This window comes from Microtus oregoni, unplaced genomic scaffold, assembly GCF_018167655.1.
Source record: "Microtus oregoni isolate MIOR12 unplaced genomic scaffold, Mior012 000021F_ref0000039, whole genome shotgun sequence".
Lineage (NCBI taxonomy): Eukaryota > Metazoa > Chordata > Mammalia > Rodentia > Cricetidae > Microtus > Microtus oregoni.
This window is the reverse complement of record NW_024543080.1, coordinates 34,173,354-34,188,767: the sequence shown is the minus strand read 5'-3', so window position 1 is coordinate 34,188,767 and position 15,414 is coordinate 34,173,354. Positions and strand designations below refer to the sequence as shown.

The window sequence follows — 15,414 nt, the reverse complement described above, 5'->3', positions numbered from 1 at the left end:
TGTGTGTGTGTGAATCAATGGGATTTATTAGAATTACCTACAGGACGTGAGCTAGGTAAACCAACAAAGAATAGCTGAGAACAGATAGTCGAAGAATCCAGTAGTTGCTCAGTCCACAAGCCTGGATGTCTCAGCTAGTCTTCAGCATATGTTGTAATCAAAAAGAAGTACATTCTAATACCAGTGAAGGAATGAACTTGCTAGCAAGGTGAGGACAATAGGCAAGGAGTGGTACTTTCTTACTTCCATGTCCTTGTATAGGCTTCCAGAAGAAAGTGTGGCCCACATTAAAGGTGAGTTTTCTGCTTCAAAATCTATAGACCTGGGTCTTCCAACCACAATGAACCAGATTACACTCTTAGAATTAAGCAAATATTCTCAGAGGTGTGCTCTCCATTTTTGGATTTTAGTTAATTACAGATGTAGTCAAATTGACAACCAAAGATAGCCATCATAGTTATTAAATATTCTCTTCATTATTCAAAATGGCAGAGCACCTTTACTCAATTGCCTGAAATATTGAGAATAAATAAAAAAGAGTTTGTAAAAGACCTATATCATGCACTGCTCTCTTTTTATGGACTTATTTATAAGGTAAGAACAATGTATTGAAACTAATTATCAACACATACATTTCACCCTGATTAATATAACTTTCTGCACTATCTTTGCCATTCACTTAAGCAGAGAAGTTCTTTCTGACAGGCAGGACATAGATGCACTTGTCAATGTGTCACTATCATTTTTTATGCTGTATATAAAATGTCAATTGCAATCATAAAAGCATAGTTCAGAAGAATAAAACAGCTTTCAACACTGACAATTACATTTGAAATCATCTGGCCTAAATATCAGAGAACACATGTCTGTAATAAAATGCTATTTGCACAACATTGAAACTTAGACAATACATTATTTTTCTTGAATTATTTAGCTTCCCTAGCTGAAACTTATTCCTCTTAAAATAAGTGGATATTTAAGATAAAATGTTTGAATGATTAAAATGTGCCTAAGCATCTGGTTGAACATTTTCCAGAATACTTGTAATGATCTATAATCTCATTAGCATTTTGGGAGGACTTTTAAAGTTATATGTGTAATAATGTACTTATTAGACTAGGAAATGAGGGATTTATTTTAGGAACACAGAGAATCAGAGTCCTCAAGTGAGGAACTGTGGCCAGGACCAGCTTCAGTAATGATAAAGTTGGCTGGTAAGTAGTGGCCACTCTTATCTGAGATTTAATCAAGGGCCTCACACCACTTTCAAGACACCTTCTGTCTCTTTTTCTTTCTTCCCAGGCAATGCATAAAGACATATCTTTATTTATTCCATTCTAGATCAGGAGGATATTCTATAAAATCAGAGTGTACTTAAAGAAAGGTTGGCATAATTTTGCATGTAAAGGTAAATTAAAAAATATGTAAATATATGTTGATGAAGTCTCATGAGATATTTTGAAAAATAAACTTATCCTGTGATATTTAAATGAATTAAACACATCAATGCCCTTAGAGAATAACTGTATATTATAAATAATTAGAAATAACTGAGTAAAATATGGACACATTACTTAAACTTCATTAGAATCATCCTAGACATCTGCTGAATTAAATACCCTATAGCACATTTATGGGGAATTTAAGACCCAAGGAATTGAATACACATATCTATTAAACTGAGTTAGGCACATTGGAATATGCTTTTGTTTTTGTTTTCCAATATTTTTTAAATTTTAGCACACATGTAATTATGTTAAAGTTGATCATTATTTTTAGTGCACACATACTTTCAATGTGTAAAATGATTTGAGCCACATTTTTCGGGTGATTTTTACGACAGTCCAGCCACAGTGAGATTTTACATTCTAGAGTAGAAGCATAAAGATTAGAAATGTTAGGTAGGAGGAACAGAGATAAGAAACAAACATGGAGACACAGAATAGCAACGGAAGGACAACTCAAGGAACACTGAATGCTGAATTCTGAGTTCACTCACGTTTATTTTTTACACCCTTTTAAACCACAATACAAAAGAGTATGGGGGGGGGGGGTAAAAGACTCCTTTAACATGACACAAAAGAAAACCCAAACTGTTACTTGATTCAATGCTTGAGACATCAATCCATTATTTCCTAAGTAAAGCATTTAATGTATGGGGCAGTGAACACACCCTAGATCAAGAATCCTGTAGGCAACCACTCCCTATGTCAAACTTCCTATTTTGAATAAAGGTGTAAAGGAGTATGCTTGAATTCTCTGACTGTTCTCAGAATGGAGTGGACACACCTCTTTGGTCCATCTTGATGTCCAAAACACCAAGTAAGCACACCCTATCTGGTTTTGTAGCTGTACCTGTTGTCATCAACTTTGAAACACCAAAAGTTAGCTCATCCTCTCTGACCTTCAGGCAAGGTGGGACAGGCTCACATCCTTGTGTGCCTTGACAGTAAAAGCAAGGCTCAACAGAAGCATAACTTACTAAAATACTCTATGATGTCGTGTATTTTCATTAAAAAGTTTTAAAAAACCAAAACCGATATCATTCTTGGTGTCTCCTCCATGTTGCAGTGGAAGAGCAGTGGGCTACATTCCTAGCACCCGGCTGCCCTGGCTCCCACATGGCTAGGTTATGCCCAGAAATAATTACATGGAATCTGTATTCTTTTAAACACTGGCTGGCCCATTAGTTCTAGCCTCTTCTTGGCTAGCTCTTACATATTGATCTATCCCATTTCTAATAATCTGTGTAGCCCACGAGGTGGCTTACCAGGGAAGATCTTAACCTGTGGCTGTGTCGGGTGGGAGAATCATGACGACTCACTTGACTCAGCTTCTTTCTCCCAGCATTCTGTTCTGTTTATTCCACCTAACTAAATTCTACCCTATCAGAGGGCCAAACAGTTTTCTTTATTACTTAACCAATGAAAGCAACAGATAAGATACAACACCCACCTCCATCACCTCCATATATACCTAAATATTTCCTTGTGTCAATACCTGTTTACATTACTCCATACATCTATAACTATAATAAGACAAGCAACATACGCTGCTAATATCAAACTGCTCTGGCTATTTAAGTACTTACAACTCTGTACATGTGATAGATGTTCCTCTTTGGTCCTTTACAGAACATATAAAGTTCAAACTCCTAAGGGGATAACAGAGTTTTAATTAGTTTTCTTAGTAGGAATGACCCCAATCATAAATTGCTAAAATGGTCTACTGAATTTTAGTTTGAAAGGTATTACTATTCTTGTGTTCATCAAAAAAAAAACAGTTACTTCATAGCTTAGTGTGTGAATTATTATTTTTTGCGTAAATTATTCTTTTATTATTTCAAATGTTTGATATTTACAAATAGTTAAAATTTTATTTTAAGAATTTAGAAAATAAGAATGACATATATATGTATTTTAGAAAATAGTCACTTGCCTAGGACCTCTTCAGGTTTGTGACAATCCTGTAGCTTTGTCTCTTAGTAAAGCTTCTAGCAGTGAGAACAGAACCTCTCCCTGGCTTTTAATTGGCTTTTGGAAACCAGTTCCCTATTCTGGATTACCTCATTTTAAAGAGGGGAGCTAGGTCCAGCCCCAAGTTGATGTGCTGTGCTCTGTGCAAGCCCATGGGATGTTTGCCTTTTTCTAAATAGAGATGAAGGAGGGGCAGATGGGGACTGGGGAGGAGGGAAAGGGAAGGGGACAGGAGGAGAGGAGGGAGGGTTTGGTATGTAAAACAAATTTAAAAAGTTAGTTCCAGGACAGGCTCCAAAACCACAGAGAAACCCTGTCTCGAAAAACCAAAAAAAAAAAAAAAAGTTATTTTAATAAAATTAAAAAGCAATAGAAGACAATACAAAAAGAAGAAAACTCTTGTCATGGAACCACACACCGTAATAGAGATAGTGTACTTAATGAAGTTTGCAAGTTTGATTATTTTTATTTCCTATCACTATTCATAGGCAAATAATTAGACTTAGGAAAACAGTTGTGTAAACTGAAATACTGATATAATGATTTTTTTTTTATTTTTTTTCTAGACAGGGTTTCTCTGTAGTTTTGGATCCTGTCCTGGAACTAGCGCTTGTAGATCAGGTTGGCCTCAAACTCACAGAGATCCACCTGCCTCTGTTGCTCAATTTTACTAAAAGAAAGTACATATATTTAGAGTGTACCTATTTAAATTTTGTACAAATGACTATATTTACAGTGACAGATATTATTATGCAGATATTACCTAAGGTATGCAATAAACCTGAGGAATATTAAATATCATTAAAATTATTTTAGCTTACCTTTTAATAATAATCTTTGTGTCTTTATAATTTTGAAATATGTAAGTCAGAAAATGAATTTCATAAATGTAACTGCATATGTAATATTGTAAATCACCAGAAAAAAAATTTCCAGTCTGTTTAATTATATAAATTTTGTCTCATCTTTCATGGTATCAGTATTACTTATGAATTTTCATTCTTTTGACTGTTTTCTCTTCAAGCTTGTACAAATATTCAGAACTCTAGGAATCTATGTCATCTATTTGTAAACTAGAGAATAAACTTTTAGCTATCCTTATATACTTTAATGAAATGAAATATATCTGTAAAATATCTTGATATGAAAATTTAAAATTCAATAGACATGTAGTTTCGAGGTGACTTCTAGGCAAAGCCGTTGGCTTCTGGAGAGAATATTCTTTCAATTGTTTATATAGCCCCAGTGAATAGATAATACCCACTTTATATTTGAGTGCTTAGTATTTCAGGACTTTCTTGTTGCTAAATCTTCATGAGCATGGTACAGACACAGTACTTGTGTACAAACACTTAAGAATCAAATTATATAAACGAGATCTGCATGGAGACGAAGATTCCTACCATGATTAAGGGGAAAAAAACAAACATATTATTTATAAAATTTTACATTTTAATATATGGACATTCTGTAAGAAAAATTAGCATTTCCTACTTTCAATATTAAATATATCAGGGAAATCTGACTTATGGTTACTTTTAAATTTTAAAAATTTATCATTTGTCTATGTGCTTGTATGTGGACATGTGTGTACCTCTCCTGAAGCAGGAAGGTATAGATGATTACTAGTTCCCAGGAGCAGCTGCCAAACTTTGATCAGAAATAGCAAGGGTACTTCACCACTGAAACCCAACTCCAGCTCATGAATTTGATTCTACAGGTCATCCACCATGAATCTTTGATACCTACGTGCAACTTTCTTATATTTTTATAATCACTTTCAGCACTATTTCTTCAGAATTCCCTTTAAGGCTTAATAACTATTTTTCCCTAAAAATAATTTAATTAAAAAGTTATCTTTCTGAAAACTTTTTATTATACTTCATTTTATATAACATTTCATTATACTTCAATGAAACAATTAAAACCATTTCAGACCACCTGTGATGTCTTCCAGACCAGAATACAAAGTAATCTTTATAACTGAACACTTGCAAGAGCTACGATTTCTTACACTACCATGCAAATTTGAATGCTTACTCAGTACCCTGTGACACCAATTACTGAGCTATTAATTAGGAGTATTTCAAATTGTGACCTAATAGAACCCTTGAGAGCCAACCTCAGTTCTCTACAGTCCCCTATACTATGAACTGTGTTTTCCCTCACGTGTGCTCCCTCCTTTTATACAAGAGTGTGACCCTAAATGTGTAAACTACAGGCTAAACAAAATCAAAGCGGACCTCAACCATTTCCTATTTTATGTTCATCTATTTATCTTTACTACAGACTTAAAATGTCTCTCCAGAAATGATAGTGGGGTTGCATTAAATGAAATCATTTTCTTTTATAAAGGTAATGGAACTTAAATGTCTTTAAAGAAAAAATGTTTCCTAGCTTAAAAAAAATGTTTTTTCTCTAAATTCACTCCAAAGAATTGTCATTAAAAGGTTGTACCCTTGCTTAACTATACTTATGGTTGTGTAAACTCAGGGCTGACTTAAAAGCTGAACAAACTTCCCATTCACTCAGGGTATCCCAGCTGGTACAGGAAACATGAACGCTATTTAAGAAACTATTTTGAGTATCTTTCCTGTGGAATGTTTTTATTAATAAGTAAACCGAATAAAACATTTTTTTAAAGAAGCTTCTACAGGACAGCAAAAGTTCCCCTTATGAGCAATGAGCAGCCAAACTGACTTATAGCAACCTCTTTGTAAAACAGAGTATAGAGGGCAGGTAGACTTTCTTATATCTGCTGAAAAGACAAAAGAGTTGGTCAAATAATTACTTTCTGACCTAAAACTTACACTGATACACAATTGGGGTTTTACTACTTAGTAACTAGCAACTTTCAAACTGTTTTAAAAGAGAGTAAAAGGAGAAACACCAAATTTCCTAGACTTGGGAAGAATTCATATGATACACAAGACAAACTACGAGTGTACCTGTGATATTGATAATTATGGTTAGTGATTATTTACATATTGCACAAGAGGTTGCTATCTTACTGTTTATATGTGTATGCTTACAAACTAGTATGATGATTTTGGTGTAAATTTATAGTTTATAATTTTTATAATTAGTTAATTGATTAATTAATTGATTCCCACTCCAATCAAATTTTCCCCTTCTTCTCGCCTTTCCTTCCAGTCCCTCCCCCTGATTTTCCCTCTTCTTACCACCAACCCACTCCATCTCTTTTCTCTTCAGAAAAATACAGGTCTCCCCGTCACAGCATATGAAGTTACAGTAAGTCTAGATATATCCTCTCCTATTAAGGCTGGACAGGACAACCAAGTAAGAGAAAAGGGTTCCGAAATCAGGTAGCAGAGTCAGTAACTCTGTTACGATTCCCACAAGAAGACCAAGCTACACAGTTGTAGCATATGCACAGAGGGCCTAGGACAGCAAGGTCTCTGGATGGTGGCTCATTCTGTGAGCCCCTATTAGTTGATTAGCCCGGGTTAGTTGATTCTGTGTGTTTTCATGTGATGTGACTGACCCCTCTGGATCTTATAATCCTTCCCTTCCTCCCCCTATTAAACAGGATTTCCCAAGGTCTATCTGATGATTGACTATGGGCCTCTACTTCTGTTACATCAGTTGCTGTTGGAGCCTCTCAGATTTCAATTGGGCTAGGCAGAGATGACCATCGGGCTAGGCACAGATGACAATCACTGAGTACGGCAGAGTATCATTAGGAATCATTTTATTTACTTTTTTTCTTCTTTTGTGCTAGTCACATTTAGTTCTATCATAGCTTTTTGGGACTGTCGAGCCTCTGGGTCCTGGAACTCCACTCAGTGTCAACGGTGGGCTCCCCTCAGAGTACGGATCTCAAACTTGACCAGTCATTGGATGGCCACTCCCATAATTTATGCACCACCTTTGTCCCAGCATTCTTGTAGTCAGGCAAATTGTAGGTCAGAAGTTATGTGACTCATGCCATTCATCCTCCCTGTACCTGATACCTATTCCCATGTCCACCCCCACTCCCCCATCCAGACCTATCCCGTCAAAATATGAATGTCACAGTGAATGAGAAATTAAATACCCATTAACAGTGAGCTTATCATTTTAAGTTTCAGTTTTACACTGTTGACTCCTAAGAAAAATCATCGACAACATCAATCATGTGACACGTGCAGTTTGTTATAAGACATGAAAGAAAGCATTGTTATGACAGAAAAACATACATGAAAGTAGTATTACATGGACTCAACAGGTTTTATTTAGAAATACATTTGTATATACAAATACATACATGAAAGCAATAACAATGAATAAAAAATAAGCCATGAATTTGACAACAGTAGGGAGGGATATAAGGGAGTGATAAGAAAGTCTATTCATTTTAATATCTTCTGGATCCTCTACCAAGGTCAACAAAAAAAAATCAGATTCCCCACTTATAAAGATGTTTCTTTGTTTCAAGAAATCTCAAGTTGGTGGCTTTAAAAAGAATAAATAATTGATCAACATTCTCTCAAAGAAGTAATCTAGTTGTCAAAATTATTTTTCCTCAGAATATTCATTATAGTGTGGGTCAATTTTTTGGAGTGTTATTAAGTGGCTTAATTTTTACTTAGTCTATGGTATTTCCTAGGTATATGATCTTTCTATTTTTCTGCACATACTCTCCATGAAAACAAGTGATATTTAATATGTATATTTCATATTCCACGTAGTAAAAGGAAACTGATAATACACTTTTAAATACACTAGAAGTTGCAGAAAACTAAATATATTCTTTAAAGAACAAAGAAAAGCACAATTAAATTTTTAAATGCCCTAGAAATCCCTCCAGCAATTATGCCCCAGAAAGTTTCTGATAGACATTTTGATTGTGTGCTTGTGTGCTTTGATTGTTTGAACTCCAAGAAACTGAATGCTTTATGGTTAAATCGAAAGAGTATAAAAATACAAAGAAATGTGATTCTCACGCTATTTCTGGCTTTGCTCTGTGCATATCCCTTAGTGACAAATAAATGATTTCACACTCAAGCTTCTCACAGTAAATAATTTACTTCCCACCATAGACTTTATAGGTGTTATATATACTCTTTATGAGATAGCCATCAAATTCAGTAGGTTCTTTTATTTGACCGTTGCCTTTATTCATTTGCAGAAAAAAAAAATACACAGAACTGAAGCACTGGAAGTAAGGTTCATTTCGTAGATGAGAAATGACATTTTTATAATTAAATCAGTTTTAATGAAGTTATACATGTGATATATTACTGAGTAGTTTTCTAAATTCACAATTAAATAAAAACAGATGCTAAAACTATATTGTGTACAATTTTATTGCTGCAGATAACACGAAGAGCACTTTCATGTTTACAGAAAATATTACAAGCATGATTATGACCATTGCTTGCCATTTTATTAAAGGATATGGTAAAAAGGAACCTCACTGATGGAGAGTTCCTAGAATTGTACTTTAGAGAACCTATGTAATTATGAAAATAAAACTTTTATTTATGTACAATAATTTTACTACATCTGACAATCTATTTATTTGCTTACTTTTTTTTCTGTTTGCCTGTTTGATTATCTTATGAGCCACAGACATTGGATTATCTGGCCATAAAGAAAACCTTCTAAGCTAACCATAGCAAAACAGAAAATTCTTATACACGAAAGATCAAAGACATGAGCATCTTGACTATTTTGTATCAAAAAACCCAAAATTTAACTCATAAAAGATACATCACACCTCATCATAGAGTGATGTCAAAGATATTGTTTTCATCTATATAAACCCAACACACCAGATCTTTAACTGTCTGCAATACAAGCAGTTCACAAAGTGTACTTTATATATAAACAGGAATCATATATATATATATATATGTGTGTGTGTGTGTGTGTATACATATATATGTATATATACATATATATATATATATATATAATTTTAAGAAAAATAGAAGGGAGGGGATGGAAAGAGGGAATATAAAGGAACAAGACAGGCAAATTAGAGGAAGGACAGAGGAGGAGAACAGTGAAAGAGATGTTCTCATAGAGGGGAGCGGGAGCCATTGTGGGAATAAGGGGAAATCTGGTGCTAGAAAAATCTCCAGGAATCTACTAGGATGTCTCCAGCTAAGACTTTTAGCACTAGTGAAGAGGATGCCTGAAAAGACCTTCCCTTGTAATCAGATCGGTAAACACCTTAACTTTCACCATAGAATCTACATCCAGTAACTAACAGAAGGAGATGCAGTGATTCATAGCCAGGCACTGAACTGAACTCCTAGAGCTCAGTTGAAGAGAGGGAGGAGAGAGCATATGAGCAAGGGGGGCGGTGAAGATGCTGATAGGGAAAACCTCAGAGACAGCCAACCCCAGCAAGTAGTAGCTCTTGTCTTACACCTGGAGAACCTTCATGGTACCTAACTGGGTCTTCTGTGGGTGATGGCTGTGTGACTTGATAAGTTTTGGGGTAGAGGATAACTCACAGTAGAGCCAGAAACTATCCCAGTGTATGAGCTGACTTTATAGAGTCTATTAACTATGCTGGGATACCTTGTTCAACCTGATTCAGCGAGGAGGTACTTGGTCCTGCCTCAAGTTTGGTTGACTTTGGTGATTCCACAAAGGAGACATTTTCCCCTCTGAGGAGTGGATGGGGAGTGTGACGGGGGAGGTAGGGGGCGGGAGAAGAGGAAGGAAGGGAAATTGGAGTTGGAATGTAAAATGAAAAGAAAATTTAAAATTATATAAAAATTTATCTTAAGAATTATGAAGTTCATTAACTAAAAATAAAATTTCAAATCTGGATTTTTCTACCAACTGTATTTGCAATTTCCAGCAATTAACACTTATTTTTTCTATACCAAGAGAACATAATGGTAACAAAGTGAGGTAATGTATATCATGAATATTATAAATTTACTCTAAATATAATTACCTGTTTAAATACAAAATATGGCACTCATAGTATTTATTGGCTCTTTTGATCCATTACCTTTCTCCTAACTCTTCTCTGATCTTCTCCCATCCCTACCCATTTACCTTTGTTTTCTTTTTCTCGAACAAAGGTTAAAACAAACCACAAAAAAATAGCAGAAAGATAAAAAATAATAAACTAACCCCAAATCAAAATATGCACAGAGAACATGATATACTACTACTGTGCATAAGGGAAGCCCTGTTCTTGGTATAGCTAGTATCATTCCATTGAAGAAAGCAAATTTTTACCTCCTATATAAGGTACCAGTAACATATAGCTTCCTGGTTAGGGGTGGGAGTTTTGGGTCAACTTCCCATTCTCCCTATTAAAGTATGTCTGGCTTGAATTTCTGCAGACCCTGTGCAAATTGACAAAGCATCTATGAGTTCATATGAGTATCAGCTCCATTGTAACTGGGAGAGGCAGTCTACTTGGAGTCATCTACGCTTTCTGACTCATCCAATCTTTCCAGCTCCTCACCCACATAAACCTTTGAACCTTCAGTGGAGGTGTTTGATAGAAACACTCCGTTCAGGGATGAGTCCAAACTCTCACCGTCTGCACAACGTCTTATTGTGGGACTTTGTGTCATTTATAATCTATGGCAAGTTAAAGTTCCTATGGTAAGAGTTGAGTGGTGCATTGATTTATGGGTATAGCGAAATGTCATTAGGAATTACTATTATGTTTGCTTAGCAGAGCAATTTTTGACCTGTGGATTACAACCCCCTTGAGAGTCTAATGATCCTTTTATAGGGTCACACATCAGATATCCAATATATAAGATATTTAGACTATGATTCATAACAGTAGTAAAGTTATAGTTATGAGAGAACAACAAAAATAATTCTATGGTTGAGTATTACCACAACATACGCCTTGCAGCATTAAGAAGGTTGAGTATTATTGCCTTAGCAGACTTCAGGAGTAGGTTTTTGTAGGACCTATGACCTATCTAGTCTCAGGTTACAGCTACCTTAGTAGAATCATGTAAGAGTTCCATCTCATGAACTTTGAATCTAATTTTTAGAAAAAAACTATCAAATACCTGAATAATATTCTTGCCACTATAGCACTCCTATACCTTGCAATCAGGTTACTATTTAGGTCTCATGGTTTGTAGCTGTGATTTCCTTCTTTATTAGCATGCATCATACCCTTCAGCATTATGGATGATAGTCAGTACGTGTATAGATTCTAGTTAGGCACCAACTCATTTTCTTTATGCTTATTGCCTTAATTATGTAGTGTCTTCAACAGTAAGCCCTTATTGTCAGGTTGGAGAGGGTAACCAATAGAATTGTCAATACCATGTAATATTGGGAGGAATGTTTAAATGACTCATTTGATACATTCAGAATCTTCATTGTGACCTATGGTTATCTAGACTCCAGTTCTTGGCTCTTTCAGCAGTGTTGGGCATAGGCACCCTCTGATGGTGTGGGCCCCAAATTAAACCAGGCTTGGTTGGTCACTCATACTAGTTTGTAACCTCTATTGCCCCAGAACATCTTGTGGGGAGGACAGATTTTTAAGTCAAGGTTTTGGGGCTGGGCTGGTGTCCCAGTCATACCACTGGAAGACTTGCCTGGTTAAGGAAGATGATTGGTTCAGATTCCATATCGGCTATTACTAGGAGTCCTCTCTAGGGTCACTCTTATAGATTCCAGGAAGTTTCCACTCCATTGGGTTACCACATCATTCCACAAATGTCTTCCAGTTCCTTTAGACTCTCCCCATACTCTCTCCATTTCCTGCCCAACTGTCATGATGTGGAGGATGAGGCTCCCTTCTCTGACAACACTGCCACTACTCCCTTCCTGAAGTTGGCAAGAGTTCTGCAAGTACCATGTGAGGGCTACTGTCCTGGATCTTACCTGCTGTTTTTGCCTCTGCCTGGCCTCCCGCCCACAATATACAGAGCCTGGAGCAGAAGCTGCCTTTACTGGCCATTTTACTGAGCTATTATTCCTGCAGCACTTCGAACCTTAGGTGGCAGGCCTTGGGCTCACTTTCCCCACCTGTCTTTGTCCCATTGATCCCTGGTGTGGAAATCGCACCACCGCATTAATTGTCCCTTGACAACTGCAGGTGGGTGGGCTTGGGTGGGTCCCTGGATGTGTTGGGCCCATCTCTATCTTCTGAAGACCTAGCTGGCTCCTTCCTTCATCAGTCTCTTTCTCCTCTACAATATTCTCATGGGCAAAGCTCAGTAAACTCTTTCCCATCGTTCAGTGGGTCACACAGCCAGAGATTCTGTAAGAGGCATCCTGCAGTGGCAGGAGGCCATTGACATTTCCTCTCCAGATGGGCCTCTGGAGAGCACATCAGGCCCTCTAGTCCTAGGTGGAAACAGCAACTCCAAGTCCTCTGGTGGTGCTGCGACAGTTGGTAGGGGATAGGCTATTGATGGCATATCCCCTGGGAAGAGATGGACTCACTGTTTTGAGAGGCTGAGACTGAGTCGTGGAGGGGGAGCCTTGAAAGATGGAGCACGGATGGTACAGAGAGAAGAGCTGCTCAGTTTTATGGGGACTGAAGAAGCTGCTTTTGACCCAGTAGGAGAGGGACATGGAGGAGTGGTGGCTAGGCTGATCTCAATGGGAGGAAGGCAGCCTCAGTGACAGAGGTGTCTCCTACTGCTCTAAAGTGAAGAAGGAGGAGGAGGAGGAAGTGACTTGGAGTTCTTTATACCACCAAAGGCATCCCAACCCCAACTCAGCATTCCCTGTTCTACTATCACAGATGTTCACACAGCCACGGCCCTAGAGACACCTGAAGGAGAACACCTTTGAGGTTAAGGTAGAAGATCCTTACGAATACATTTTGGAGACAACTGATGCACTTCATGTGAAGCCCTGGGTGTCTAACATCCAGGAGTGCCTAAGCCCAGTCCCCATCCCATGACCCTTCCCCTGGCCCCTGGGACCTTCTTTCTCACAAAGGATAACACAGACAGCCTGGAGTTGCTTTGCCTGAATTTTTCAGAGTCTGCCCATCCAGGATCTGCTGCTGGAACACAGTGAGAGTACGACCACCTGTCACAGGTGACTCATGGGGGCCTTTCCAACAGGCGTCAGCATCCTTCTTCCCCAGTTTTGCCTCCATTGCTGCCTCCTACTTTGACTCAATAGAACTGTTTCCTTAAGAATTGCTCCCTCATATGTCCATTGAGTAGGGGCCCCCAGCAGGGACAGTTCATCCCCTTTCTGGCCCCTCCCCTCCCCTGGATACTCCAAAAGCATCCACAGGGTCATTTCTGTTTCAGGGGGAGTCAGAGGGCACTGAGGTGGATCAACCCTTCTCTGGATATTCTTGGTTCCATAGCATGCTCTCTCTGCTCAAGACTTCTCTCTTAATGCTAGAAGGAGACACTGGTTCCCATGGTATCTTCCTGGTATGTCACAGTCACAGTGAGACAAGATGTGAATATGTCCTCACTTTCAACTTCCAGGGCAAGGCCAAGAACCTGCATTTGTTACTGAATGAGGAGGGTGAGTGTCGGATTCAACTTCTGTGATTCAAGTCCATTTTCGATGTGCTTGAGCACTTCTGAGTGTACCCCGTCTCTGTGGAGTCTGGAGCTCCAGTGAAGTTGTTCTGGTCAGCTATATGCTTTCCAGGTGGCAGTAGGGCCGGAAGCCATGCGAGGGTGTTTAAGGGTGTCCGATGTTGCCCTAATGCTCCTTATTTTGAGCAAGTACTCAAACAATGGGTCATGCAGCTTCAAATCCATTATGATTGGTACTCCATGTTGAAGGCAGTTCTTGACAGCTCAGTTTTCCTCCAGTGGCACTCAGCCTGTGATGGTGTAGCCGAGACTCAAGACATTTAGCATCTTGTGAAGATACGCAGACTATGGAGGTAAGCCATTTTCAGGAGATAACAATGATAATGAACTAAGGCTTCTTGCCAATAATGGTTAAAAAAGAAAGGCCAGTCATTACCACTGGAATGAATTGGGAAGTGGATTTCCCATGTTGAACATCATCTAGCACTTCTTAACTGAAATTCAATTACAAACACTGATTCATGACCCTCAAATATGTTACTCCTTTTATCAAAGTCATAGAATCTAGTTAATCATTTTTTTGTCTGATAAAATCTGTAGATTAAATTGTCATATTGACTTTTTAATAACTAGTTCTCTGCATAGCAGAGACGACCAGGTAATGTGGAACACATGTGAATCTCTTATTACCTAATGAGTATCAGTTTGTGCTATTTATTTTCCTTCTTTTGATCCTTCCCACACCTGTTCTTTATGGGAAGGCTTAGAACTCCAACTGCACAACATTCATCTATGCAAACACTCAACTCAAAGGCACCATAATTCTTAACAACCTGGCAGTGCTTTTCACAAAATTCACTTTAAGAAAAGCAAAGCAACAAAGAATTTGTTAAAGATATTAAGAGAGTATTAGCAGTCATTTGGGATCTCTTCCCAGCCTTAATGACTAACACCCACCATCAAAGTACTTCAATTTCAGTTCCAAGTACAAGTGTATATACACACACACACACACACACACACACACACAGAGAGAGAGAGAGAGAGAGAGAGAGAGAGAGAGAGAGAGAGAGACAGACAGACAGACACACACATACACACATACAATTATAATCATTATCCAAACTGAGAAAGCTATTCCTAGTTTCCTTCAAGTTATTTCTTGCCACCATGTTAACTTCCTTCCCATTTGAATGTATTATCTAATTTTTACAATGTATAAATCTTATGTATTGAAAAGTTTCTATTTCTTCCCACTTCTTACTTGGTTTTCAATGCTTATTTAATGGATTAATGTTAGAATCACTTATTTAGTAATTCATTGGAAATTAAAACAATTCTACAAAAAATGTAAATCTGCTAGAAGCCTGCATTTTTTTTCTGCTGTATTTATATCTTTACAAGACCCCCTTTTGTGATGACACTGTATTACAAAGCAATGACCATTAGTGCAAGAAAATAAAATT

The 15,414-nt window shown here is 37.4% G+C and overlaps 1 pseudogene; it reads left to right on the top strand.

Moving 5' to 3' along the window:
- Positions 1–10,974: 10,974 nt before the first annotated feature.
- LOC121460751 lies at positions 10,975–14,070 on the top strand (annotated as a pseudogene).
- The last annotated feature ends 1,344 nt before the right edge of the window (positions 14,071–15,414 follow it).